Raw genomic sequence first — 25,596 nt, forward strand, 5'->3', positions numbered from 1 at the left:
TATAATGCAAGAGACGTTGTTGTGGGGGCACCTGGGCATGTGTGTGCTGTCCTTGGCATGTGGCAGGACCCGGGAGAGAAGAGGCAGTGGCTCTTGGTGTTTCTTTCCGCAGGCCTTTGCCTCAAAATGCCTCCTTTTGCTTTGCAGGCGGTGAAGACAGCTGGGCTGGCATCGGCCAGGTCACCCCAGCACATGGACTGGTCGAGCTCAGGCAGCAGCTCCCAGGTAGGTGGTGGCACGAGTTAGTTTGGGGAGAGGTGGGGAGGGTGGCTTGGCAAGGGTGTGTGCCGATGCACAGAGAGGTGCCATTGCGAGATTGTCTTGGAAGTGAGAGCTTGGAAGCCTGTTGTGCATCCATGCTTGTGTGCTTTTGGTTGTGCACACAGTGGAGCACAAATGTGTACCTTGTGTGCCTTTGGTTGTGCCCAGAATGGAGCATAATGCAATAGACGTTGTTGCTGGGACACCTGGGCATGTGTTTGCTGTCCTTGGCATGTGGCAGGACCCAACAGAGAAGAGGCAGTGGCTCTTGGTGGTTCTTTCCGCAGGCCTTAGCCTCAAAATGCCTCCTTTTGCTTTGCAGGCGGTGAAGACAGCTGGGCTGGCATCGGCCAGGTCAGCCCAGCCGATGGACTGGTCGAGCTCAGGCAGCAGCTCCCAGGTAGGTGGCGGCAGGTGTTAGTTTGGGGAGAGTTGGGGAGGGTGGCTTGGCAAGGGTGTGTGCCGCTGAGCAGAGAGGCACCACTGCAAGATGGGCTTGGAAGCGTGAATTTGGAAGCCTGTTGTGCATCCATGCTTGTGTGCCTTTGGTTGTGCCCAAAATGGGGCACACGAATGTGTGCCTTGCGTGCCTTTGCTTGGGCACAGATTGGGCTAGAGTAGAGGGGACTTTGTTCCGAGTTGGCCAGGAAGTGCGTTTGCTGTCCTTGGCATGTGGCAGGACCCAACAGAGAAGAGGCAGTGGCTCTTGGTGGTTCTCTCAGTGTGCCTTTGCCTCAAAATGCCTCCTTTTGCTTTGCAGGCGGTGAAGACAGCTGGGCTGGCATCGGCCAGGTCAGCCCAGCCGATGGACTGGTCGAGCTCAGGCAGCAGCTCCCAGGTAGGTGGTGGCAGGAGTTAGTTTGGGGAGAGGTGGGGAGGGTGGCTTGGCAAGGGTGTGTGCCGCTGAGCAGAGAGGTGCCATTGCGAGATGGTCTTGGAAGTGAGAGCTTGGAAGCCTGTTGTGTGTTGGAAACTTGCACGGGAGGAGCCGACGGAGGGAAGACCCAGACGCTCAATATGAGTGATCAGTGTACTTCAACTTTATTAGGTGTGGTCTTTCTTTATATAGCACAGGACTAATCAGGCTCATACATATTGCAAAAGCTGAGCTCCTTATTGGTAACAGCAATTTGGTTTACCCAGCAACTTCTGCATTACATCACCCGCAAGTTCCCAGGACTAATCATTGATAACACCTTGGAGCCAAGGACAATGTGTCCTTGGCTCTAGCTGTTTTTACTCTCATACGGGACTTGGTTCACATCAACTGTGTGCGATATGCACTTAGTTCTGCTTCCTTTAGTTGTTTAATCTTCACATGACCTCTGCCCTCAAGCCAGTCCTCCACAATTCCCCCGTTTTTATTTTGTGCGAGAAAGACCTTTTTAGTTAATTGTTCAAGCTTTTGTGTTAAGCAGCTAAAAATCACTCTTACTACAATTAAAACTAATACAATTATGAATAGAATACATAGCCCTTCTTTGATCAAGCTCAAAATCCAGGTACTCACATTACCAAACATCTTTCTAAACAGATCATCAAACCAATTATACTGTACGGTGATTCTCTGGGTGTGGTCCTTTAGCCATTTCAATTGCTCATAGATTGACTGTCCATGATCAGAAAGATTAAAACAACACATTCCTTCAAAATCCTCACACCCGTGTCCCTGTGCTAAAAGCAGAAAGTCTATAGCTGCTCTATTTTGCAACACTGCATGTCTCAGGCTATCCATATCCTGTGACATTTCAGAGAGAATTTGTGTAGTAACATTTGATTGTTTAACAGCCCAACAAGCAAGTTTATTTAGATTAGACATGGCATGCGCAACTGCAACGTTAGGAGCTAAAGCTGCGGCGAAAAACCTTTCCGCAGGCCCCCATAATTCTACATCATCAGCGCAATCTGAACCTAGTTTTTTCAATTCACGCTTGCCTCGACGATTCTCACTTCTTCTATGTCTGATTGCTGCAGTCAGATTTGACCAACGCTGATCATGTAAGTCAGGGGCAAAGAGTGTTAGGCGTCCTATATAACAAGGTCCCCCATAAGCATTTCCTGGCACACCTTGCCATGCTCTGTCACCACAAATTAGAAAAATACCAGGAGGCAGTGCCTTAGGGGCACTCATGGGCCACATTGAGTTGTGATCATTTACTCCATAGGCCCCAAGTGGCTCACTATTATTGGAGTTATTCCACCCACAATAATTACCGTTGGCGTTAAACCCTAAAGTTCTAGACGTTATGTTCGTCCAATGAGTCTTATTTTGTTTACCTTTATTTAGTATAAAACAGGTTTGTGTCCAATTATCACTAGTGTTTCCTACTGCTACTGACCCTAACAAATCTAATTCTTGTGGATCCCATGGCAACGAAATATTAAGATGTTGCAGTGCAGCAACCACTCCGTCTGAGAGGTTGCTCGAGAAGGACCCACTTAAGAGAGTAAGCGAAGTTGAGTACGGGCCTAACAGCTTGACCAATTCCTTTGGAGTTCCTATAGGCACCCCAAACAGACACGTCCGGAAGGGATCACTTCCTGAGGCTAGAGACAAACAAAAGGTACGCTGGTTAGTTTCGTTAGCCCATGTAACCCACATATTCTGTTGAGTATCAATCTGAGACAACATTGTAGACCCTTCAGCAATTATCATGATCAATAGGACAATTTTGCGCAGAGTTGTCTGTCCGATTCTGAGCATAGTCTTTGTCCACAGTCGCTCCTTCGTCTATCACAGGTTTCGTAAATCTGCTGGGAACCCAAACCGGTCCTGTGGGAGAAGATATACACACATAACCGCGCCCTACATATATTACCTCTGCTGGACCTATCCATACTCCCGTTTTCATGTCCCGGTATTTTACACTAAAGGTCCGACTACCAGCCTTTTCTTCTTCTATATGATGTTTGATTGCTGGTGGTTCTTTGTCATCCCCGAATACACACAAATAGTTTAGTACGAATAGGGTCTTATCAATTTTTTCCTTGATGTCTAGGATATCCTTAAACTTTTCTATGTATTGTTTGACAGTGCTGTTTGCTCGTTCAACAACCGCCTGACCTGTGGGTGAATGGGGAATGCCTGTTACATGTTTGATATTCCATAAGTTCATAAACTCCTTAATGGCTTTACTGACATAAGCAGGGCCGTTATCTGTTTTTATGGCTTCTGGGACCCCCATTACAGCAAAACAGCTGGTGAGATGGCGGCGTACATCTCGCACCCTTTCCCCAGACTGTGGTGTCACCCATATCATATGGCTGTAAGTGTCTATCGTCACATGCAAATATTTAAGCCGACCAAAACTAGGCACGTGAGTAACATCCATTTGCCAGATCTCATTCACCTTTAGACCTCGTGGGTTCACTCCCACCCCTATTCCTACACCCGCATTATGGTGACTACATATGGGGCATGATTTTACTATAGCCTGCGCGTCGGTCCTGCTTATCTGGTAGACCCGGGCGAGTCCTTTTGCATTTTGGTGAAAGGTAGCATGTGCTTCTCTGGCCCGGCAAAATGGCGATAGCGGCGCCTCCCTTGCTGGAGCAGCCACCAGTCTATCTGCCCTGGCATTGCCTTCTCCTAGACCTTCCTCCCAGAGATGGCTCCTAATGTGGACTACTGCATATGGTTCCTGTCGCTGTTCAATAGCAATTTGCAAACTAATCAGTAGGCTCGCCAGTCTTTTATTCTTGATGTCTCGTAAATTGGAGTCTTCGATTCTAGCAGCGAGGCCTACTACATACAACGAATCCGATATTATGTTTAGTGGTGTATCTTTCCATTTCACAAATGCCCAGACAACAGCAAAAAGTTCCAAGGTTTGCAGCGAATCTCCTTCCTGGGCAGCTAATAATTTATGTTTCCAGCCCTCCTTATCTCTCCATGTCACTGCAGCAGTCCTGGACCGTCTTCCTGCATCAGTAAATACTGTTTGTGCCTCTTGCAGCGGTGACGCAGACCGCTTGGGCTTAATTATCCAGTTATGGTTCTCCATCCACGCTAATGTAGTGGACGGCAGCGGCTTTGCTACTATATTCGCCCCATCCTGTAACAAAGCGGCTTGTAACTCCATTGAGTTTTGCATATACCACTCTAGGTCGTTGGGTTTCAATGGCAGCCAAATGGTATTCGGTGGTGCTCCCTCAATTTGCAATATTCGGTTTCTTCCTTTCCTAATGAGTTCGGCCAGCGTTGAAATTTTTTCTTGAATAGTTCGTTTTGGTTGTAACGGTGGTGCTACCCATTCTAGTACAATGGGTTCCGCCAACCCTCTTCTTTCCCCCGTTTTTATTTTGTGTTGTGTAATGGCTCCCATTAGGTATTGTGGGCCACATAATATAGTAAGATCAAGTGGCTGATTTTCCAGGCGTCGGTGCGTAGCACGCGTAGTAATTAGGGATGCAATTTCCTGGAGTACCCGTTGCTGTTCCTCTGTGAGCGTGACGGCAGCCGCTGGGTCTGTTCCCTTCAGCAAGGGGCGTAGCAGATTTAAAAGTTCATTAGGAATGCCGACAACCGGACGGATCCATTGGAGGTCTCCTAATAGTTTTTGAGCATCATTGAGTGTTCTTATGTCAGTCCTGATTGTCAATTTCTGTGGTCTGATGGTGGCATTCGAAATATGCCAACCTAGATACTGCCAGGGGCTGGATTCCTGTACCTTTTCCGGAGCCACCACAAGTTCCTTTTTCTTTAATTGTGTGATTAGATCAAATTTTTGTTCAGGAGAAAAAGGGTTTTTTTGTGCCAACAATATGTCGTCCATGTAGTGATATATCATGGTCTCTGGCCACTGTTGACGTAACGGTTGAAGTGCCGCATCGACATAGAGTTGACAGAGGGTTGGTGAGTTTCGCATACCCTGCGGTAGTACTGTCCACTCAAATCTTTGGTCTGGCCCCTCTCTATTGATAGCAGGGAGTGTAAATGCAAATCGCTGTTTATCATCTTCATGGAGGGCTATGGTAAAGAAACAGTCCTTTAAATCTACGATTAGCAGGTGCCAGCCTTCTGGGATCATTGCTGGGCTGGGTAACCCCGGTTGTAAAGCACCCATGTCATACATCTGTCTGTTTACAGCACGTAGATCATGTAAAAGTCTGTATTTGCCGGATTTTTTCTTGATCACAAATATTGGGGTATTCCAAGGGCTGGTAGATAGTCTTAGATGACCTTGTTTGTACTGTTCCTTTACTAGTTCATGTGCTTGAATGAGACTTTCCCGTTTAAGCGGCCATTGCTCTACCCACACAGGCTGATCAGTCCTCCAGCTGAGTGGGATTGGGAAAGTCCAGGCAATGGCCGGTGCTATAAAGGGTGTTCCGAGGTAAGCACCATACCCATCTGGGCAAGGATATCGCGCCCTATTAATGTTTGCACTCCTTCAGGTAGGGGTAAAATGGAAACGGAGCAATTCACCACCTTGTTCCCTATAGTCCATTGTAGCGTCGATGATTTTCGGGCGAGGGTGACCCCGCCTACCCCAGCTACCATAGAGCTGGTCTCTCGGGTTGGCCAATGTTGGGGCCAAATCTTAGTGCTAATTATTGATACATCCGCTCCAGTGTCCAATAAGGCATTAGTGCGTATAGATTCTTCTTTATACTTTACAGTCACGGTTTGTCGGGGCCTTTGATGCATTCCGACAGTCAGTAATGCTGCACTTCCAGTGGAACCAAAAGCACCATAGCCTCGTGGTTGCTCTTTCGCTGGTGCCACCCCTTCAGTCAGGTGGGGAAGCGGAATAAGTTGAGCTATTCTCGATCCTTGTGGTATGTGCATAGGTGGAAACATTGCTGAAACCACAATTTGTATTTCCCCGAAATAGTCCTTGTCGATCAATCCTGTCAAAACTTGTAATCCTTTCATTGTAGCGGACGATCTTCCAATCAGTAAGGCACCTATCGGCTCATGATTAATAGTTACTGGTCCATAGACATTCGTCCGGATTCTTGTTGGCTTTGTATCCAATAAGGTGGCGTCTACTGCTGTTGCCAAGTCCAGTCCGAGACTCCCTCTGGTGGCTGGTCGAAGACAAAGGGATTCATGCTGTTCGGAGTGGAGCTGGGCGCCGGGGGGGTCGGTAGTTGTGTTAACTGCGGGGGTTGCTGGGTTGTTGTTGTGGTGAAGGCCGCCTTTTGTGTCGTCGCAGGGCGGCTCGTCCCGCTTCTTTGGGCGTTTCCCGAACCAGCCTTCCAGCAAGCCGCTCCGTCATGTCTACTGCTTTTGCAGTTGGGACACCATACTCTACTAGCTTGGCATTCTCTGCGAAGATGGCCAACAATGCCGCATCGGTAACAGCGTGCCGCAACGCCGCATCGGTAGCAGCGTGCCAATCGTCGATCAGGGGGGATATTTCCGCCGGGATTTTGCAAAGGAGCAAGGGCAGCGAATACCTGTCTTTGATTCTGTTGCATATTATCCCGCAACGCCTGTGCTTGCTCTCTCATGCTCTCTCCTAATTGTCTCACCGCCTCTACTAGCATAGCTTGCGGTCCTACAGGTACCTGCGCCATTCTTTCTAGCCCCTCCTCAATAGTCCATGTTCCCGGGAGCGTGGCTAAAATACTACGCGTTGAAGGGTTACTATTCTGTATTGCACATTGTTTCAAGATAGTCCCCTTCAGATAATCTGGTACCCCTGCTGCTTGTATAGCATTGGCTACTCTGTCAATAAACAAGCCGAAAGGCTCTTCCCGGCCCTGCTTTATTCCCATATAAGATGGGATACCCCCTGGCTCCTTTAATTGATCAAGCGCCCGCCTTGCTAGTTTCATTGATTCTTTAGCTTTATCTGGTCCCAGCAGGGCCTGCGCTTCTAAACGGAAATACGCGCCTATCCCCATCAACTCATCTAACGTTACTCCATACAACGGGTCCCCTGGAGCCCTTATAACAGCTACCGCTCCCTGGCATACTGCGTGCCAATGCGCGTTAAACAGCAGCTGCTGATGCTGTGTTAGTATTAACTTCATTATGCTGCGTATATCCCCCGGCAACAATATATTTGTTCCCCAAATATAATCCAATATCTGTCGGGTTGGTTCCCCCTTTATTCCCGAATCATTTACAGTAGATCTCAATTGCGTTAACAACTTCCAATCTAGATTTGTCATATTTACGGTGACATTTCCCTGAGCATCGGGGGGCGAATATGCCACGGGGAATGCCTGACTTAGTTGTACTGCTGCCTCGTAATTCCCTTCCTGCATAGCTTCCCTTGCTATTTTTTCCCACTTATTAGCACTACTCGCGGGACCTGATACAAATGGGTTGGTGTTTGTGAAAAAAGGGTTTGCTTCCGATCCCCCGCCCCCCCCCCTCCCATCCTCTATTGGAGGTGCTGAGGGAGGAGGGGGGATCTGCCGCATGCTCAATGTTACTCCTTTTGGCAGGCCCGTGTTCCCAGACCCTCCCTGAGCAATAGTAAAGGTTCGGATCGAGGGGGGCGATGGGTATGGGGACACAGGGGACACCTCTGCATGCGGGGGTTCCTTGAACCCATCGGGGCGTCCCAAACGCTCCGCGGCGGCGGCAGCTACTTTCTGCTCAGCCTGATGTACTGCAAGAGCATTAGTAACTGCCCTCCACGGCTTCATCAGCTTTTTTGCTGTCTTGTTATCACTTATTACTTCATCAAACAACTTATCCCCAAATTTTCTCCATTCAGTTTGTTCGAACACGGTATCTGGGTTAACAAAACACCCCTTAGCCACTCCGTAAGCTAATAGCCCTGGGAGTTCCTTATGACATTCTATTCCTTGAATACCTCGCTTTTCTAAAAAGCATCTTAATAAATCATAAGCCGCTTGTCGCTCCATGGTTACTCACGTACCGTTGCAACCTTTGCAAGACCTGCGGCGAGACTTTCTGGCAGGACCCCGTCTTGTCCTGGGCACGGACCCCCTTTGTTTGTGTCCTCTCCACCTCCTCTGTAACTCTGGCACGTAGACCCCCTTTTGTGTCACGTCGCCTATAGCACAGCAGGACCAGCTGTCTCTAGCACTCTGTCGACTCCTGAGTTTTTAATCACCGGGTCCCTGTTCGGGCGCCATTTGTTGGAAACTTGCACGGGAGGAGCCGACGGAGGGAAGACCCAGACGCTCAATATGAGTGATCAGTGTACTTCAACTTTATTAGGCGTGGTCTTTCTTTATATAGCACAGGACTAATCAGGCTCATACATATTGCAAAAGCTGAGCTCCTTATTGGTAACAGCAATTTGGTTTACCCAGCAACTTCTGCATTACATCACCCGCAAGTTCCCAGGACTAATCATTGATAACACCTTGGAGCCAAGGACAATGTGTCCTTGGCTCTAGCTGTTTTTACTCTCATACGGGACTTGGCTCACATCAACTGTGTGCGATATGCACTTAGTTCTGCTTCCTTTAGTTGTTCAATCTTCACATGACCTCTGCCCTCAAGCCAGTCCTCCACAATTGTGCATCCATGCTTGTGTGCTTTTGGTTTTGCACACAGTGGAGCACAAATGTGTACCTTGTGTGCCTTTGGTTGTGCCCAGAATGGAGCATAATGCAACAGACGTTGTTGCTGGGACACCTGGGCATGTGTTTGCTGTCCTTGGCATGTGGCAGGACCCGACAGAGAAGAGGCAGTGGCTCTTGGTGGTTCTTTCCAAGGGCCTTTGCCTTAAAATGCCTCCTTTTGCTTTGCAGGTGGTGAAGACAGCTGGGCTGGCATCGGCCAGGTCACCCCAGCCGATGGACTGGTCGAGCTCAGGCAGCAGCTCCCAGGTAGGTGGCAGCAGGTGTTAGTTTTGGGAACCCTGGGGATTGTGTTTTTCCTGTTGTTGCAGCTGTCGTTCTTTTTGGGAGTGTTGGATTTGAAGGGCAGTGAGAGGTCGTAGTGCTGCCAGGATAAAGGAGGTGCTGTAGGAGCGGGAACTCTTGGGTGTCTCCCCCAAGTGGAAGAGCTGCCCAGGCCATGGAGGCTTTTTGTGTGAGTGGCTGTGGCAGGCAGGAGAGAGCTGCGTTTAGGACGGCTGTGTCTGTGCTGGCATGTGTACTTGCATTGTAGCAACAATCGTGGGGATGCGGGAGAAGGTTTCAGCTGAGCATGCGAGCGTCCCAGGCTGTCTTGCGGAGTGTGGCTGGCTGTCTTCTGGAGGTTCATTTGCTCTGAAATATGTTGGGAAGCACTTTGTAAGCAACCACCTTGTATTCGAAGAGATGTTTGTGGAGGACGTGGTTTCAGAATTATTGGCAACAGCATGCAGGAAATAGGAGAGGAAAATTAAATAAATTTTCTGAAATAGTGTTCCATCAGCTGCATGCTACACTGTTATGTCTTGTTGATACAGATGAAACCTAATAACTGCTCAGGTAAGAGGGCAGGTACTCAGCATAACATGGCTGCTGACAGTTTCTGACATTAGCATAAGAATTTCTACAAGCTGATGCTCTTAACAGCATATGAATAAGGCTGAAAGAGGGCATCTGAGCTTTTCTGAACGACTTTCAAGCAGAATAGGGAGGGCTTTTGGACTGTGGTGACTTTGGACAACTTTTGGACCCCCTTTTGGACTGTGGACAACTTATTTTGGACTGTGGTAACATAGACCCATGAGACAGCTTCAGAAAAGTGGAAGAGAAGTTACAGCCATGAGTTTAAGATCCCTTTCAAGAGGCTCTTCCTGCAACATCCTATGATTATGACGTTCTTTAATCTTTTGGTGGCACCAGGTGCCTATAGCTGAATTTGATCTTCAGCAGTTGCTGGATACAAGGTTTAGTTGCTTATATTTTGGGCAGATCTTTTCTGGGAAGGAGGCAGTCTAAAGGATTCAGCTGTTTTGGATGATAAGGGAGAAGAACCATTTGGTGGGGGCAGGGGGAACTGTCCTTGCCTCTTTTAAGCAGAGCAACTCTGATGTTTTCCTGCTTCAGAGCCAACAGCTGGGAAGTAGGGAGGTGTAGAGCTGTTATTGTGGATGTGCCACCTTCTGCTGTTCTAGTGAGTTCCTTTATACTGCAAGAGCACAAAAAAGTCTATTGGAGATGGGCAAGCAGTTGAGCTTCCGCCAAGAGGAGAAGGGCTGAGGAGTCCAGCCGCAGAGAGAGGGAGAACTGCCAGAGAACACTCTGCAAACCTGGAGCCAGCTCCTTATTCTCCAGCTTCAGCATCTCTCTGCTGCCTATAAGGTACTGGGAAATACACTGGGAAAATACATGAGGTGGTTGCACTGTAGGTTTTTCTAAAAAAGAATAATGTGTTGCTGCAGTTAGTTCTTGTAGTTCAAGCAGGTGAAAGGAAGCTCAGTGGGACTAAGGAGCTGATGTGTCCTGACAGCTCCCGTGCTATGCGTTACTTGCTTAGAAGGACTTTTGGCAGTTTAAAATACAATTTCTTGAAATACAAACAATCTCAAGGTTGCAAAGGCAAGCCCTCAGCAGTGAGAAATGCTAGAGTAGAGACTAGAAGTCTCTCCTGCTCCAGCTAGGTGTTCTGGGAATCTGAATTGTCATGATCACGTACTGTAGTGCCACACATCTAAGTGAAGTGTTAGGAGGGGTTTGAGCAAGACTGGCACAATAAGGTGAGTCGGGCACTTTTCCGCTCCAGTTTACAGCCCCTTTAAGGGGCTGAGGGGTGCCCAGGTCTTGTTTTAAGCAGGAATGGACAAGAACTTCCTGAGAAGAAAAGTCTGTGGCAGGAATTGATTCTGCATCCAGGCCCTGCTGTTTCTCAGCTGTCAAAAGCCATGTTTAATGTGACAGCCCAGCCTATTTTCTTGTTGATAACTGTCTGGTATCCTAACAATATCAGCCCAAAATGCCCATTTCTGCTCCCTGTCTTCTTTCCTTTCTCCCCCTTCCCCCCCCCAACCTTTTCTTCTTTCCTGTTTGCTGTGTCCAAAGCATGATAAGCAGCAAGTTGGCAGTGAACTCATTATTCATCTGCAGAATAGCCAGCTAGAGTGAACTGGATTCAAACGATACTTCTTGCTTGGCATCTTGATTTTGAAGGACTTTGTGGGCCTTTTTCCCTCATGTCTACTAGCGAATAGATTTTGAGGTTTGGGCAGGGCTTTTCCAGTATTGTGACCACAGGACAAAGTGGTGCTGAATCTTTCAGACTGGTACTCTGAAGCAGTCTTGTTAACAGCCTGGATGCTCTGGGCCTGTATATTTGAGATCAGCCAAACAGGATGAAGGTTTTTTTCCTTGTCAGTTCTGTGGAGAAGGCAGCTTTGGGCCTCTCTGCAGAAGCCATTGCTGCCATATGTGACTTGGGCTGCTGTAAAAATCCCGTGTAGGGTGAAATTCAGCTACTCCCCCCCATTTTTAGTAGGCTTTTTCTCAATACCATTCATTTTTGCAATGGAAGTGATTGTTTTACAGAACCCAAAGGACTAAGAGTTGGAACTGCATCTAACAGATGAAATTATGAAGCAGCAATGTACAGAAGCATTTTGTTTCAATTGGAGCTCGTAGTATGGAGGTCTGTAAAATTAAGGCGCCTCTGGACTGCATGCATTCAAAATGACCTGTTTTACAGCTGAGATGCAATTTTACTCAATTCTGCCTCCTTCTGGCCTCTTGCCATTCTCCACAGTGTTTAACAGTGTACTATAAATTGTGGAGCCAAATTACAATTGGTATTGTCCTTTCCAGGAATTTTGGAAAATAACTCATTATCTGTTGAACTGTGACTTCTTCTCCACTGCTTCTGGGAAAGGATGCTATATAACATAACCTGCCAGCTAATATTAAAGAGGAGCTAGTGTCTTACGTTCTTGGGTAAATGAATTGCACCTAATGACAACTCTCAGGGAATCCTGACCAGCACAACAAAGTTACGGACAGGTGTAAGCAGGGGACCTACAATGCCTTGGCTTTGCCATGCCGTCAGGATGCACCAGCTGAAACAAAAGGCCTAGCATGTATTACACTGACGTTTGGCACAACTGAGAGGGATAAAAAAAACAAATCTTGGTTAATGTTTGAATTTGCTGATCAATAGTTGATTTGAGAGTTGGGGAAGAAAAAAATGCCCAGCTGCAGTATTAAATCTTCTTCTCCCCTGTTGGGTTCTTTAGCCCTTTCTGAAAACGCTTCTTTGCTTTTCCTGCTTTTTCCTGCTTTCCCTCTCATACTGAGTTGCAGCCATAAGCATCTCTTCCACCTTGTTACAGACACACTTAAGCTTTCAGTCCTCATTATTTTATACTCCACACAGCTGTGGCATAGGCATCCTGAGCTCAGTGAAGGAGGGGATGCTGCTCGAGAAGAAACTTCTGAAACCACGAACATTTAAAATTCTATCTACAGGCACGCTTTGGCAGAATTGGGTCTCAAATCACCAGCTAACAAAGAGCTACAAGTGCAAACTGATCTTGTTGCAACCCAAGTACAGTTTGGGTACAGTGGATGTCACCAGCCATTGAAAACGTATTTAAATTCAAAGAATGTGTCTAGAGCTGAGGCACTCATACAGCAAATTGTGCTTTCAAAATACTGTAAATGATGAAGAAATATAAGCGGAGCAAAGGTGTTGCCAGCCATCTTCCAGCTCTGATTCTGAATGTTATTGGATTGTCTTTCTTTTTTTGTTGAGGAACATATCTATAGGAAGGAAAAACAGAATTCCACTAACAATTTTGCTTCCTAAGTATTTAATGACACACTTAACTACATGTTCTAGTTCCCTCCTCAGAAATCATTCCGAAGTGAGAAATACTGTGGCGAGAAATACTGTGGCTGGGCAAATGCAGTGGTGTCCAAAGAGACCCAATCTTCCCTCCCTTCCTTCCTTCTCTTCCCCCTGCTCCTTCATTCATAATCTTCCCGAAGTAAGATCAACTTAGTACGTCACAGAGCGGCTATCAGGTTATTTCTCTTAATGTGATTCCAATATGCTGCAGGGCAGGGCTTGAAAGACATTTCAGAACATGGCATCTCCAGCTACCTCTGATTCCTGAAGGCCAGTCCTGGCGTTTCCCTTGACTGACAGTTTTATCTTCTTAGGGTAATTATCACTCATTCCTCCTGGCAGTATAAGGGAGGTCTCTCATCACTCTTTTTCAGATATTAGATGAGAGGTAGAAACTAGGGTATTCTTCTCCTCCCCCCCACCCCCCCCGCCCCGCAGTTGTTTCCACACAGTCCACACTGGAACCAGAAAAATACCCCCTCATGTTTACAGCACCCGTTCCCTAAAGGAATGTATCAGGCCCTCGTACGTTTGTACAAGACCCTTCTCTTCCTATCATGTGTCTGTCTGCGGTGTCTGCATGACAGTCCTGGAGTACAGGCTTCTCTCAAAGCAAGGAGATTCCTTCTTCTTTTTGAACTGCTCTCCCTTCTCTCCCTCTTTGAATCCAGAACCCAGCGTTATTCCTGTTCCTTTGTACGCTGACTGCAGTGCAGACTGTCTTTTTTTCCTGACAATACAGACAGTCTGGAAAGCCATCAGAGCCCTCCTCGTGGGTGGATTTTCTATGTAAGCTTCCTGCAGGGAAGCAGGTCTGAGCATGTTCCCTGTGAGACCCCTGGGTGGAAGCAAGCAACGAACAGCATGCAGTTGTGTCCTCCTGCCTATCTGGAGAGCTAGCAAAAATGTTCATGGAGGCCTCTAATCAGAGGGGGAAAAACAGAAAAAAGCGCAACATTTGTGACCTTTCTGTTTCAAGGTGGTTTGTCCTTCCCATGATTTTTTGTCTGTTTTCAGTAAACCAGGGACAGTGGGTGAGATTTACCTAGGATGTTACGCTCTGTAAGGGAAAGAGGCTTTCTCATTTTCTGCTGGAGTTGAGGATGATGCTACTCAGCAAAGTCACCTGTGCTCTCTCTCTGCTCCATGTAGGCAACCTGCGACATGTTCGGTCAGTCACTGCGGAGTCGCACTTAGACGTTTGGAGGCGTTGTGTTTCGGCATCTCTGAAGGGTGGATGTGCTTCTCAGCAAGAGCCTGATCTTGGTGGGAAGAATGTCAGCAGGTACTGTGTTACCTTCTGGGGGGAATTCCCCTCCAGTTATGGTGACAAAGCCTTGTCAGACCTCAGAAACTAGAGTGCCAGCAGTCAGTTTTAGAGCAGATGCTGTGTGAAAGTTGCCAGTGAATGACTTCTTCCCTCAGTAAATTAAACGCAATTTTTGTGGGGACTGGGTTGTGGGGACAGTTCCTTGTTTGCAGCTGCCCTCAAGGTTGCTCGGCGTACCTTGAAAAAGGCCTGATGAGCAAGGCTAGCTGTGGGTGGGTTTAGTGCCCCTTGTGGAAGGAAGCAAGAGCCTGTGGCAGTTCATTGAAGGTCCCACAGGAGACCGGGGCGAAACATTACCCTGGTCCTTCTCTTTCTGGTCCTCTTGAGAGCACACTGAGCAAGGTGATGGGAGCTGCACTCCTGTCTTTCTCATACTGTCAACTGAGTTGCTGGAGAGGGGCCGATCTGCTGTCAGCACAGCTAAAATAAACAACAGGCCAGGCATTTAGGGGAAAGGAAGCCATCATAGACTATATGGCTTGTTGATGTTTGCCAGGAGATTGATGCAGCTTGTCCATTGTCTGTGAAAATGTTTTTCCTAGATGATGCAGGAGAGTTTATTTCCTGTCTTTCAGAGCACCTTGTTCCTGAAAGCCAAACCTGTTCTAATAGAGGGTATGGGCACTCTGTCTTTTTGCATTTTTCCAGGCTGCCTCAGCAAAGGTATTGCAGCAGTGATACAAGCTTATCACAAGGCAGATCTCAGGGTAAGTACGGGGATAACTTGTATTTCCCTCTGCAGTATATCTTCCAAGCAGCACCAGTTTACTGGACTTCCCAAAACATAATAATGCTGCTAAAGTCCATTGCACTTTGTGCTTGTTTATGTCAGTAGATGAGAGAGACCAACAATAATTTCCTAAGTTGCTGCATTTAGAGTCTCTGATTCTTCTTTTTCCCTCTTTCTTCTCTCGCCTTCCCGAGTTGCACATCTTGTGACACACTGATGTGGTTCAATGGACTCAGAATTCATGGAGCTGGTGCGAGTGCCTTCATCCCCAAGATACCTCCTGCAGTTGGTTTGGAGCAAGAGAATTTACCGTTAAATGGGCATATTACAGAAGTACGCAGCATGGTGTGGCCAAAGATCCCCCTTAATATCTGTGGTTCCGAATGGGGATAAGAGACCTGTGCACGCCGTGGACGCTGCACATGCCCCTTTTCCACACACCTGCCCAAACACAGTGCTGCGTGCACACAGCACAGTGTCCAGCACACCTGCACCTGCTGCACCCACAGCCCTGGGGCAGCGGGGCTGGGCATGGGGGTGGTGCAGGGCTGGTGCACAAAGACTGCCTCCCTCCTCTCTGGTTTGGGTGGGAAGGTGAAAGGCAGGGGTCTACTGGGGAGAGCAGGGGAGAGGCTGACTGGGAGCCCAGACACCTGGGTTCCCTCCCAGCTCCAGTGCACTGCTGGCAGCCAAGTCTGGGGAATGCCATTTCTCTCCTCTGTGCCTCAGCCAGTCCCTGGGCTGTCCAGTGTCAGCTCTGGGGCAGTGCTTACCTTCGGGGGGGGGGGGGTGTCCCTGGAGGAAGGCCCCTACAGCACCCAGACACCCTGATTCCCCAGTCCAGGGTCTGGCTTGCACTGCTTGCTCCTGAGCTTCCTAGCTGAAAGGAGAGGCAAACAGACAGAGCTCTTTATGCTACAGTGGCCTGTGGGATAGTGCATGAGGTTGAGCAGCTCCCCTTTCCTGTAGGGAAATCCACTGCAAGGCACAGGCTGGTCGCTTCTGCTGGGAAGCAGCACAAAACCATCTTTCTTTTGCATTCATAGGTAGATTTGAGCAGCTGGGAAAGTATGCCACCACACACGTGCTTTTTAACAACACCAGTGGTACAGAGGGGCCAGCACTGACAGCAGCAGTGGGAGCTCCCACACGAGACTGCCTCCACTCAGCCGTGTATGTGCACTCAGGTAGGAGATGCCAAATCCGATAGCCCAACAGAAGCCAGGCTGCCACAGCTCCATGTCCCCAGGTCCAGGCAATAGCAAGGCTGAACCTTTTTTACCAGTAGTCAGACAAGCACACCTGCACACACTGCATATATTTATCACCAGTCACACAGCTCAACACAGAAAACAGCACTTGCACAAACAGAAAGGAGAGGGTCCCCTCACCCCAGAGAATAGTTCACAAGGGAGTTAAGAAGAGGACAGGACAGGCTGCAGTTATCAGGCACAGGGCCAGAGCAGCTTACTGGCCAAGCACCTTTTCACAAGCAATCTGCACCTTTTATCCCCTTTTTCTTCTGCTTTTCCACATTGGTTCCTCCCCAAAACTAGCTTGATCCCTCTCTTTCACTGCCTTGGGTCTTTCCTCTAAACAGCCCATAATGAGTCTCAATTGCAAGATGTTCTTCCTGGCATCCCGTATTGAGTCCCATAGCCCTGCAAGCAGTAACCCCTCCAAGGGGATCTGCAAGGTGGTCCAGGGAGACCACTGACTCATGTGGTGGGTGTCACACCAGGATCATGGGCTGAGGAGCCATGTTAGGGAGCCCTGTTGGTTCTGATGAGGTTACGGAGGGTTCCTCAGCCTGTCATTGTTCCTCTGCTCCTCTGTGTGTGTGGAGATTAGCCTTTAGTCCCATAACCTAACACAAACCAGGAGGGACAATAAGAGCTGACTGGCTCAACAAGACACACTTTTAAGTATTTTAAAGAGCATATGCCAGGCTGGCAAGGGGAGGGGGCACGGCAGAACCAGGGGAGATAGATGGAATCAAAGTGAACGTGCTGTACAATCAAGAGTTAATGATGTTTGTCATTATTGCAGGGAACAAGGACACTGGAAGCAGGAATGCCCAGTGAGGCCCCGTGTATTTAGGAATAGAGGGGCCAGCATGAGACAATCAAACACTAAGAAGGAGATCAGGCGATTCCCAGTCAGTCCACAATGACAGGAGATAGGAGACTCAGAAAATACTGTGGAAATTGGGGTAAATTTATGGGATATAGGTTTGGATTTGAAGGGCCATGTAATGGCAAATACAGAAGGTTTAGAAGTTCCCTTTCTAGTGGATACTGGAGCCACCCTTTCCCTTTTAAATTTTGAGCCTAAAGGATGCAAGTCACCAGATAAAATAGTGATGCGAGGAGTAATGGGAAAAGGCGAACGAATGTTATCTAAGCCTTTATTGCCCACTATTGGAGGTAAAAGAGTGTGGGGCTGCTTTATAATTTCCACAGACTCGCCCTCTTGCCTCTTAGGGAGAGATCTCCTGCAAGCCTCGGATACTCAGATCTGTTTACAGCCGGAAGGGATAAAATTAATAATTATGGGTTCATGTATTCTGGCTAAGACACCAGAACCAGAGTCAACTAATCTGCAGATTCCAACAGGTTTAGAATCAGTTCCTAAAAAGTTATGGAGCTCTTCAGGAATGGATGTGGGACTACAGAAATCAGCTAGTCCAGTCTCGATAAAAACAAAGGGGGGATTGCCTCCCACAGTTAAACAATACCCTATCCCAAAGGAAGCAGAGAAGAGTATCCAAAAACAAATTGATCATTATTTGAAACTAGGTATTCTTAGAGTCTGTGAATCCCTGTACAACACCCCAATTCTGCCAGTTAAAAAGAACAGGCAAGATTCTGATGGTGATCCAGAGTATCAGTTTGTACAAGACTAAAGGGCTATAAACCAACATGTAATTACTCCACACCCAGTAGTTCCTGACCCATCAACCGTGTTATTACAAATACCTCACTGGGCAACTTATTTTACCGTGATTGACCTAACGGCAGCCTTTTTCTAGTATACCGATAGCTGAAGATAGCCAAGATCTCTTTGCTTTCACTTGGAAGGGACGACAATTAACTTGGATGAGACTACCGCAAAGATTTACTGGGTCTCCAACTATTTTTTCGCGTATACTCAAAAATGATCCCTCAGATATCGAACTTCCAGGACATTCAGTGTTAATACAATATGTGGATGATTTGTTATTAGCAGGTAAAGATTATGAGACATGTTTAAAAGACACTATTTCTCTATGTAATGCTCTTGCAGAAAAAGGGCATCAAGCATCTCTGTCTAAGCTTCAGCTGTGTCGACGAGAGGTAAAATATTTGGGTTTTATTTTAAAGGAAGGACACAGGTTAGTTTATCTGGAACGAGTAAAGACAATTCTTGATATGCCTCGTCCTGTAACAAAAAAACAGCTTAGGGGATTTTTAGGAGCTGTAGGATTTTGCCGACCATGGATTCCTGGGTTAGGAGAACTTACTAAGCCTTTAGTGCAGGCAACAAAAAAAGAGGAGATAGAGCCTTTGGCCTGGGGCCCAGAAAGGGAGAAAGCTTTTACATCTGTAAAAAAGGCGTTGGTTTCAGCCCCTGCTCTAGGGTTGCCAGATTATAGCAAACCGTTTGAATTAATTGTCCATGAATGACAGGGAGTAGCAAGTGGGGTACTGACCCAAAAACTAGGTCCTCACCGCAGACCAGTGGCCTATTACTCCACGCAGCTAGACGTGGTAGCTAAAGGCACTCCAGGATGCATCAGAGCAATAGCAGCTACTGCAGCTCTTCTTGAAAAAACACGACCTGAAGTTTTGGGTCACTCACTGACTGTGTATGTGCCACATGAAGTAGAACTGTTAATGAAACAATACGCAACTCCAGCACTATCCCCACAGAGAGCTCACCGCTATGCACTGATAATACTGCATGCAGATAATGTGACTTTAAAGAGATGCAATATCTTAAATCCAGCAATGCTATTGCCTCTGCTGGAGGATGGAGAGCCACATCATTCCTGTGAGCAGGTGATCGTCGGCTCGAGCAAGCCCCGGGAGGACCTTAAAGATGAACCTTTGGAAAACCCAGACTTAGTTCTGTTTACAGATGGATGATCCTATTATTTGGACGGAAGGCGCCACTCAGGTTATCCTGTCACTAACATCTTTGAGGTACTTGAGGCCAATCCTTTGTCTCCGTCTGTAAGTGCTCAAGGAGCAGAATTAATAGCATTGACCCAAGCAGCAAGAATTGGTAAGAAGCTGCAGGTAAATATCTATACTGATTCTAAATATGCATTTGGAGTATTTGATGCAACAGGGATGTTATGGAAAGAACAAGGATTTTTTTGTCATCAGGAAAGAAATCAGCTAGTGGAGAAGAAATACGTGATTTGCTGGAAGCAGTTCAACTGCCCCAAAGAAATTGCTGTAATACACTGCCCAGCCCATACTAAAGACACTACAGAAAGTAGTAGAGGAAATACATTAACTGACGCTGCTGCGAAGGCTGCAGCTCGACAACCTCTGAGAGAATGTATGGGGGCAGTTCCAAGGATGAACCAAAGTGAGTGGCCAAATTTAATAGAGCCCAAAACCATGTATGAAAAGGACTGCTCCATGGAAAAGAAAAAACAATGGGAACAGTGGGAAGCAAAACAAAATGATGATGGAATATGGACAATTGGAGGAAAACCAATTCTACCAAAAAAATATTTAATTACTATAGCCAGGTGGTTTCACAATACAGCTCATGGGGGAGCCGAGGCAATAGCTAAGCAGGTACAGAAAGTATGGCCTGCTCCAGGAATTTATGCGGCTGCTAAAAGAATAATGAATAGCTGCCTGACCTGCCAGAAGACTTTAAGTAGCAAACCAAGCTCAGAGTTAGGGGGACGACCATGGGCCTACTTCCCTTTCCAAAGGCTACAAATAGATTATGCGGGTATGACATCTGCCAATGGGTATAAACACTTGTTAGTGAGAGTAGATCAGTTATCAGACTGGGTAGAAGCTTTCCCAACAAGAAAGGCTGATGCAGGGGGAGTAGTAAAAGCCTTACTGAGAGAAATCACACCTAGGTAGAGAGTCCCAGAAGCCACTGATTCAGACAAGGGTGTCCATTTTATGGCAAGCACAATCACTCAATTATATAAATCATTAGGAATAAAAAAAAAACCTATGTACCCCTTATCACCCACAATCTTCAGGACAAGTAGAAAGAATGAATAGAACATTTAAAAAAAAAAGAACAAGAATATGCACACGTGCTAGCCTAAAATGGCCAGAAGCATTAAACTTAGCTCTATGGGATGTTTGAAATGCCCCACGGCAACCCATAGGACTAACACCAGCAGACATTCTTTTGGGGAGACATTTAGCGATACCAGGCACTTACTATTCCAGCTAAGACCAGCCTGTTAGACAGAGATGAACGACTAATCCAGTATGTTCTAAGTATGCAAAAAAGGCTTGAAAATCTTTAAAATAAATAAATAAACAAACGCTCAATGATACCAATCCACACCACCTTATTTTGCTGTTAGAGTTGAACTGTACTTGTATATGTTAAAAAAGGATGTGTATGTGTAAGAACATTTTGTAATCTTATATTCATAGATAACATTGTTGTAGATACAAGTAATTAATTACTCAAATATTTGTATTTGTAACTTTACCCAAAATTATGGGATGCGACTTTAATTATTCAGCTCCTATTAGATCTTATCAATTGTTACAATCTAATTATACATTAATTCAAAATCTACTACCTACCCCCATTGGAATGAATCTCACACTGGTGAAGAAACTACTGCAACATGATGACCTGCGTCGACTGCTAGAACTCGCCCGAAACAATGGACAAAAAAAAAAAAACCCTCTCATCACCATTCATCATGATGCGGAAGAGATACACCACATCTTGGAAAGGGTAAAGAAGGACAGAGAACATCATGGCTGGCAAATTCTTCTAGGATGGTCACCAACTGCAACAGGGATTTATAATCATGTGTTGCACCCAGTAGTAGTTGTGTTAACTGTTATGCCTATTACTTATGATTATATTATACATAAGATTATGGAAAGTGATAGTACGCCTCAAAAGGCTTCGAGAACTCTGTTTAAAGCATTAGCAGGGATGCTTAATAAAAACAAAGGGGGGACTGTTAAGGAATAGCAAACTGAAACTGTAGCTGCTTAGCACAACTTCTCTAAAACTTGCTTAGCATGAGTAGCTGAATTTGCTGAAGCCTTAGGCCGCACTTAGATAAAATAATGAACTTTTACTTAGTCCAGGAAGAAAAGCGCCTCAGAGCTGGTTCCAGCTGGGAAGATAAGGAAGTTACAAGCAGTCTGCGTTCCTGCGTCTCACACTCCAAAAGGGAGGGTGTCAAGGCTTTGAAATAAGACCAGTGCAGGGCATTAGGACCTTGAGGGGCAAAGCCTTAGCTCACTGCTGGGGCAGTGTTAATTGTTATGATTTAGAATCACCTCCTCCTCCTCCTCCTCAGGACCTTGAGAGAAAACAGTAAGACCCAACCAAAATAAAGGTACAACCGTCAGCAGAGACCGCAAAAAATAAAGATAAGGAGAAAAACAGCTTACCTAGGAACAACAGTGAGATCCAATGAGAAGCAGGAGACCCCAGATCTAAAAATTACTATTGGTCTAACTACTGCGTGAGGGGTGGGAAACTTAAGTTGAAAAAACTATAATTGCCCAGGATTTTTTTTGTTGGGGTTCCTCTTTGGAGGCACCCAGCTCGAGCTGTTATTACGGCACGTGCGTGATTAAAATTTAATTATTTAATTTGCTTTGATTCTGATTGGCTCTGAACTGTACTTGCGGGAACCTAGGGTCGAGCCCTGTTATGGTGGCCAACAAGCCTAATTTCCATAACAGAGTGATTAGAAAAGCACCTGGTACTTATATGCAGCTTGACTTTGGCACACAGTATGCCAGAGCCTTGCAAAGTAACTGTATTTGTGAATCTATTCCCCCTGATTTCCTCTGAACTTCATGTTCACAGATGTGACCAAAACAGCAGGACAGATCAAGAAGGGCGCTCCTGAGAGAGCTTCAATTAATTATGATGCACGCAGGAGGATAATTACGAGGCATATAGTTTTTGGCTTGAACCTTTTTAAACATTCTTATGCCCCTTGTTCAAGTCTTGCACAGGCTGCGGAACATGGGTGAGGTACTGCCTTCACAAGCTATTGCATAATTACATCTCTTCCTCAAGGCATGATGAGCTCAACTACTGCAACATCCTCTTCCGTCCTGAAATACAGCCTTACCCCACTCAGATCCATTCAGAAAGTGGCTCTAAAGATCATATGCTGAACTTATTCCCTTAATCACAAAGAGCATTCTCCTGAAAGCCGTCAAGTTTCTTCCCTCACAGCAAACAAAGTTGCTAGAGCCTTTCACGAATTACCCTCATTCCCACATTATTTCCCACTGAGTGCCCAGAGGAGAGCTCTGAATTCCAGGCCGGCACTGACAGCAGCACCTACTGACTAACTCCTCAGTACAAAAATGCAGCAGCACAAGAATTTCTGCTCTAAACCAAGGCTCAGTAAATGTGGAGGTTGCTGCAAATTCTTATCCAGATACAAAACGAAGCGTATCAGCTAATCATCAACTACTAATCCACCAGTAGAATCATGAAAAAAGCAATAGTTCCTCAGCAGCCACAGAACTGTTCATACTGTCACTTGAGAGATATCATACAAATTGCGTGAGCAATTCTGGTCCCATTTGAAAAAAGGGAACTGAGATTCAAACAAAAAGTGACAAAGGCAAGCTATGAAGATGCTCCAAAAATGAAGTGCCAATCATTCAAAAGCACACTAGGAGAATGTAATTTGACATAGCAAAACTAAGACAGAGGAAATATGATTGTTACATATAATAGAAGTTGCTCTAGGGACAGAGAACCAGTTACGCTCACAAGTAACGCTGATACAAGAACAAATATGCATAAACTTGCCCCCAATAAATGCAGTTCCCTAAAAAGGAAATCCTGGAAGTGACTCTCAATGAAGGGAGTATATTACAGAGGAGCTTAAGTCAATTTATAAAAATGATTCTGCGATCCTTTTGCCTGTAACAGGCAACTAAACTACAGCACCCAGGAGATTCTTTGGGAGGTGAGGAGATGTCAAGGAAAAACAGGCAAATGGGAATCCAAATCTCAGCCACAGGGACAAGCACAGGACCCTAAGCAGTGCCTTTGAGCCTGTAGGCTAACCACACTGCCCAGGCAAACATCATTCTTTTGTGCATGTGGAACAATAAGATTCAGGAGCTGAGGAGTAAAATCACAAAAGCTTAACAGCTTAGTTGTGCCTAGGCAATGGAAGGCATCACACAGTCTTCTTGCATATTTCAACCCCAGCCATTATTTCTGATAAGTTTTAAAGTGGAAAAACAAGTCCTGAAACAGCTGTTTGTAAGCAGAGTATCTATACAAAAATCACAAAAAGGCAATTCAGAGAATGCAGCATAAAGCGTATATACTAACTTCTCACTGTTATTCACATTTTCTGAGGAAGAAGCTATGTCCTCCCTGCTCAGAGCATGCCTCTAGCATGGTCATACCTATCAATATGTAAATCGTAATTAGAGAGGAAAAATGAAAGTTTTCTCAGGCCGTGGTACTCTGTGAAAGAAGTTATTTCTGCTACATTAGAAGCATTACTCTGCTGTGCGAAATATACTACTTACACAGAAAGGGTAAGATTGCCTGAGTTCAGTGTGGTCTTCTCAGTTTCCCCTTTTGTTGTCCTCTAAGTTCCCTTTGAAACTCACCACCTTCAAGACCTTTCAGGCTCCTGTCTTAGCTGCCCTGCTGTGGAGAATGCCTGCTGCGGTTGGCTGAAACCTCAGTGTTGCGAGGGCTGCAACCTGTGTGGGAGGAGAGGCCTTTTCTGTCCCTGTCTTCATTCCTCAGCTGCTTTCTTGTGTTTCACAGAATCACAGAATGGTTGAGGTTGGAAGGGACCTCTGGAGATCATTTAGTCCAACCCCCATGCTCAAGCAGGCTCACCTAGAGCATATTGCCCAGGATCATGTCCAGATGGCTTTTGAATATCTCCAAGGATGGAGACTCCACAACCTCTCTAGAAAACCTGTTCCAGTGCTTGGTTACCCTCCCGGTAAAGAAGTTTTTCCTCATACTCAGAAGGAACTTCCCGTGCTTCAGTTTGTGCCCATTGCCTCTTGTCCTGTCGCTGGGCACCACTGAAGAGAGTCTGGCCCCATCCTCTCTACACCCTCCCTTCAGATATTTATACACATTGATAAGGTCCCGCCTCAGCCTCCTCTACTCCAGGCTGAACAGTCACAACTCTCTCAGTCTTTCCACATATGAGAGATGCTCCAGTCCCTTCATCATCTTAGTGGCCTTCTGCTGGACTCGCTCCAGTACGTCCATGTCTCTCTTGTATCGGGGAGCCCAGAACTGGACACAGTACTCCAGATGCGGCCTCACCAGGGCTGAGTAGAGGGGGAGGATCACCTCCCTCAACCTGCCGGCAATGCTCTTCCTAATGCACCCCAGGATACCATTGGCCTTCTTGGCCACAAGGGCACATTGCTGGCTCATGGTTAACTTCTTGTCCACCAGGACCCCCAGGACCTTCTCCACAGAGCTGCTTTCCAGAAGGTCATCCCCCAGCCTGTGCTGGTACATGAGGTTATTCCTCCCTAGGTGCAGGACCCTGCACTTGCCTTTGTTGAACTTCATGAGGTTCCTCTCTGCCCATCTCTCCAGCCTGTCCAGGTCCCTCTGAATGGCAGCACAGCCCTCTGGTGTATCAGCCACTCCTCCCAGTTTTGTATCATCAGCAAACTTGCTGAGGGTGCACTCTGTCCCTTCATCCAGGTCACTGATGAAGAAGTTGAACAATATTGGACCCAGCATTGACCCCTGGGGCACACCGCTAGTTACTGGCCTCCAAGTAGACTTTGCACTGCTGAGCACAACCCTCTGAGCTTTGCCATTCAGCCAGTTTTCAGTCCACCTCCCTGTCTGCTCATCTAGCTTGCACTTCCTCAGCTTGCCTATGAGGATCTTATGAGAGACAGTGTCAAAAGCCTTGCCGAAGCCAAGGGAGACAACATCCACTGCTCTCCCCTCCTCTACCCAGCGAGTCATCCCATCACAGAAGGCTCTCAGGCTGGTTAAGCATGATTTCCCCTTTGTGAATCCATGCTGACTACTACTGATCACCTTCTTATCCTTCATGAGCCTGGAAATGGTATCCGGGATGAGCTGTTCCATCATCTTCCCAAGGATTGAGGTGAGGCTGCCTGGCCTGTAGTTCTGGAAAAGGAAAGTCAAACAAAGGAATTCAGATCTCGTTATGCACTGATTTACTGAAAGATCAGGAGCGCTTATAAGCCGGCATACTGTTTCACAACTTCAATGCACTCTGGCAAACAGAAAGACACAACACAAGCAGCTACTGATCAACAACCTTACAACGTTAACTGGTAATCCATTTATAATTAACTTCTGTAAGTGCATAAAAAAATGAAGTGAGAGGATGAGACTATCCCTGATGGAGGG

General features: G+C 46.5%; 1 long non-coding RNA gene across 1 annotated transcript; it reads right to left on the minus strand.

The window, feature by feature from the left end:
* Window positions 1–2,033: 2,033 nt before the first annotated feature.
* On the minus strand, window positions 2,034–8,312 carry LOC135326621 (uncharacterized). The gene is made up of 2 exons (XR_010386922.1): window positions 8,106–8,312; window positions 2,034–3,034 (listed from the first exon to the last, which is right to left on the minus strand). It is a non-coding gene; the product is annotated as an uncharacterized LOC135326621 (long non-coding RNA).
* Between the last annotated feature and the right edge of the window lie 17,284 nt (window positions 8,313–25,596).

The sequence above is a fragment of the Dromaius novaehollandiae genome, unplaced genomic scaffold (assembly GCF_036370855.1).
Source record: "Dromaius novaehollandiae isolate bDroNov1 unplaced genomic scaffold, bDroNov1.hap1 HAP1_SCAFFOLD_103, whole genome shotgun sequence".
NCBI classification, from domain to species: Eukaryota; Metazoa; Chordata; class Aves; order Casuariiformes; family Dromaiidae; genus Dromaius; species Dromaius novaehollandiae.